Source organism: Hakea prostrata, chromosome 4 (genome assembly GCF_041222555.1).
Source record: "Hakea prostrata isolate BN-2017 chromosome 4, UWA_Hpros_2, whole genome shotgun sequence".
NCBI classification, from domain to species: Eukaryota; Viridiplantae; Streptophyta; class Magnoliopsida; order Proteales; family Proteaceae; genus Hakea; species Hakea prostrata.
Genome location: NC_142603.1, coordinates 27,686,500 through 27,691,075, shown reverse-complemented (window position 1 = coordinate 27,691,075; position 4,576 = coordinate 27,686,500). Strand labels below are relative to the sequence as shown.

The 4,576-nt window shown below is 36.8% G+C and overlaps 1 non-coding gene across 1 annotated transcript; it reads right to left on the bottom strand.

The window, feature by feature from the left end:
* Nucleotides 1-711: 711 nt before the first annotated feature.
* Nucleotides 712-818, bottom strand: LOC149018635 (small nucleolar RNA R71). The gene has a single exon (XR_016173250.1). It is a non-coding gene; the product is annotated as a small nucleolar RNA R71 (small nucleolar RNA).
* Nucleotides 819-4,576: the final 3,758 nt, after the last annotated feature.

Below are 4,576 nucleotides of genomic sequence, written 5' to 3'. Positions count from 1 at the left end.
CTATACGGCAACCTTACAGTTTTGGAATCATTGTTTCAATCTTTATGGTTGGGAAATTCAATACTTTCCCTTTTGTTTTTATTATTTTCTTTTCTTCTTTAGTTTCTTTATTAAAAAATTAAAAAAATTCATTCTCCCATAGGAGCCTTTAATTGCATTAGGTGATTAGTGCATGCGTGTCTAGATTTGTGATTCCACAAATCAAATTGTCCGAGTATCTACCTTGACCATAGAAGACCTACCTCCACCTAAGAGTCTTAGAGATAGATTTTATCCAACTCGATCTGCACAACCCTCCTATATACGTTTACCTAATGTGAGGAGTAATAATTTTGAACTTAAATCTCATTATTTGTCTATGGGGTAAGATAGATTTTATCCAACTCGATCTGCACAACCCTCCTGTATACGTTTACCTGATGTGAGGGGTAATCATTTTGAACTTAAATCTCATTATTTGTCTATGTTACCCCAATTTCATGGGTTACCTGATCAAGATGCATATTTGTTCCTTAGGGAGTTTAAGGAGGTTTGTGTCCTTATGAAGGTACAACAACTCGCTGATGATGTCGTAAGACTACAGTTTATTACATTTGCATTAATGGACTAAGCCAAAAAAGTGGCTTTATAGCTTATCGGGATAGCATTACCACATGGGAACAACTCACTGTCCTATTTTTGAAGAAATTCTTTCCTTTTTCCAAGACAAATAAAATAAGAAATGATATTCTTTAATTTCGTCAGAAACCCAATGAGTCCTTCGCTAAGGTAATGGAGAGGTTCCAAAGCCTTCTCCAAGAATGCCCTCACCATGGTATAGAATTATGGCATTTATGTCAAATAATTTATGAGAGTATCGATTATCAAACAAAGCAACTTTTAGAATCTATGTGCCCCACATGATTTACATCGTTCACTAATGATACCAAAGCTTGGGAATTTCTTTTAGACCTAGCAGATAGAACTAGAGAATGGGAGTCAACCCAAGAATCTGAAAGGACTAGTAGGGGATATTTTGTTGATAGCCAAGTTCATAAGGAAGCACAAATAGATAATCTTTTGAAAAAGTTAGAGACTTTGACAGTTAAAGATGCACCACCACCACTAAGTCAAGCACATTTTATTGACAAATCTTTTGCTATGTGTGCATGGTGTCAGTCTCCTACACATGTAATTGAGGAATGTCCTAGCTATTCTGGAGGCCAACATGAAAATGTCAGTGCGATGTTTCCAAACCCGTACAGTAACACGTACAATCCTAGGTGGAAGAATCTCCTAACTTCTCATGGTCTCAAGGGCAAAACCACAATGGATTAAGCAATTATTCCACACAAAATCAATTTGGTGCCCCTCAAAAACAAAATGCCCCATTTTCTCATAATCAAATGTCCAGTTCCTCAATTCCCTAATTTTTAGAATGCCAATTTAGCTAGGCCTGCCAATCCACCTATTGTGTCTCATATGCCTCATATTGCACAAAATCAATCACCACTTGGTTTAAATAGAGGTAATAATCCAAAGTTTTCTCGTCTTTCTACCTTAGAGAAGAATATAGAAGTACTTTCCAGCACCTTCATGACTTCTATGCAGAATATGGAAAAACAAATTTTCAATCTTGCAAGTGCTTTGTCTGAGCGAGAAAAAGGTAAAATGCCTAGCCAACCTGAATTAAATCCTAGGACTCAGATTCAACAAAGGCCACCAAATCAAGTCAACCAAGTTGAAACCACGTCTTTTTCTTTAGAGCCAATTACTCTTATGTATGCATTGAGAAGTAGAAAAGGGTATTTAACAAGTGAATCTTCTATTACTGACCAGAACAAAATTAGTGACCATCGTGATGCGGAGAATGTTCAAGTATCTCCTAATGAGGGTTTGTCTGAAAAACCCTTAGAAGTTGAGGAGGAACCAATTGCTTTAGAGGTACCTAAGTTTGATGAATCATTATCTGAAACCCTGAGAAAAGAAAAAACTTCGAATGAGAGATCTTATGTACCTAAGGCCCCTTTTTCTAGTGGATTAGCAAGTAACAAAAGGAATGTTGACAAAATTTTAGAAGCTTTCAAAAAAGTGAGTGTCAACATTCCACTTTTAGATGCTATTTCTCAAGTCCCTTCTTATGCTAAGGTTCTTATAGACTTGTGTACTCAAAAGAGATCCACGAATGTCCCAAAGAAGGCCTTTCTAACGGAAAATGTGAGTTCAATCATCTCAGAACAAGTCCCAATTAAGTATAGAGATCCAGGGAAGTCCAACAATTACATGTCTTATTGGTGATAAAAAAGATAGAGCATGCTTTACTAGACTTGGGCGCTAGTGTTAATTTATTGCCATATATTGTTTATAAACAATGGGGTCTTGGGGAACTAAAACCAACCTCGGTTACTCTCTAGTTGGCTGATAGATCTGTTAAAATACCCTATGGAATAATTGAAGATGTGTTAATTCGAGTAGGAGAATTTGTTTTTCCTGTTGATTTCATTGTCTTAGACACACATCTAGTTACAAATCTTAAAGACCAAATTCCTGTGATATTAGGGAGACCGTTTTTAGCTACAAGCAATGCCCTTATTAATTGTCGAAATGGTTTTTTGAGGTTATCATTTGGGAATACATTTGTTGAGTTCAATGTCTTAGGTTGGGGAAACAACCAAACTTTTATGAGAATATTAGTATGTTGCAAAGCATTTCTAATGATATTGATTTCTCCAGTGAAAAAGGTTTTGAGGATGATTTTTATATTTGTTTGGAAGAACTAGAGGATATAGGGAGTGATTTTTTTTTTTTTTTATGATATGATGAGCTTGCAACAATTTAACGAACCACTTGGTGTGTTGTCTAGAAATCTTCCTGTCCCATCTGTGGTTGAGGCCCCCCAACTTGAATTGAAACCTTTGCCTTCGACTCTTCGGTATGCTTTTCTAGGCTCCAATGAAACTCTTTCTATAATCATTGTCTCTAATCTTATCAAAGACCGAGAGGGATAAGCTTCTTACTTTGCTTAAAGACAATCAAGAGGCCATAGGTTGGCAAATGGCCGACATTAAAGGAATTAGTCCCTCCATAGTTCAACATCATATAAATTTGATTGATGGATCCAAACCCTCTAGGGAGCCCCAAAGAAGGGCTAATCCTGTGATGAAAGAAGCCATTCATAAAGAAGTGTTGAAATGCATGGATAATGGGATTATCTATCCCATATTAGATAGCCAGTGGGTAAGCCCAGTCCAAGTTGTTCCTACGAAGTTCGGAGTCACAGTAGTTACATCTACTACCAATGAGCTCATCCCAACTCGTATTCAAACTGGTTGGCGTGTTTGTATTGATTACCGGAAGCTTAATGCAGCCACTCATAAGGATCATTTTCCTTTGCCTTTCATTGATCAAATGTTAGAACATTTAGCCGGCCATGCTTATTATTGTTTCCTTGATGGTTATTCTGGCTATAATCAAATCCCTATAGCACCAGAAGACCAAGACAAAACCACATTCACATGCCCATATGGAACATATGCCTATCGACGCATGCCCTTTGGGTTATGCAATGCTCCTGCCACATTCCAACGATGCATGATGAGCATATTCTTAGATATGGTAGAGGATTATTTGGAAGTATTTATGGATGATTTCTCTGTTCATGGGTCTACCTTTTCTGATTGCCTTCACCATCTCTGCTTAGTTCTTGAACGTAGTAGAACCAAAAGTTTAGTTCTTAATTGGGAGAAATGTCACTTCATGGTGAAGAGTGGAATAGTCTTAGGTCATATTGTTTCTAAGGAAGGAATTATGGTTGATAAGGCTAAGGTTGATGTTATCTCTAATATACCATCACCTAAAAGTGTCAATGATGTTAGATCATTTCTAGGTCATGTTGATTTTTACCGCCACTTTATAAAGGACTTTAGCAAGATAGCCAAACCATTAACTTCATTACTTGCTGAAGATGTTCCCTTTCATTTTACCTCTGAGTGCTTACTATGTTTTGAACTATTGAAAAAGAAGCTCTCCACCGCTCTTATAATACAAGTACCAAATTGGTTAGAACCCTTTGAGTTAATGTGTAATGCTTTTGACTATGCTTTAGGGGCAGTTCTAGGTCAAAGGCTAAATAAGATGCCCACTGTGATTTCTTATGCAAGTCGAACCTCAACGATGCACAACTTAACTATACGACTGAAAAAGAATTTTTGGCTGTTGTGTTTGCATTAGAGAAGTTCCGCTCATATTTGATAGGTAGTCATGTAATTGTTTACACTGATCATTCAGCTATCAAATATTTGCTACAGAAGAAGGATACAAAATCCCGACTCATTTGTTGGGTCTTGCAACTACAAGAGTTTGACTTAGAAATTAGGGACAAAAAGGGAACTGAAAATTTAGTTGCAGACCAAGATAAATATCGGTTCCATTCACAAGTGAAATATTTTTTCTGGGATGATCCATACTTGTTTAAAATAGGTTCAGATCAAATCATTAGGTGTTTCATACTTGAGCATGAACAAATGTTTGTTCTTTCATTTTGCCATGATCATGCCTGTGGGGGTCATTTTGGGCCTAAGAAAACTGCAGAAAAAGT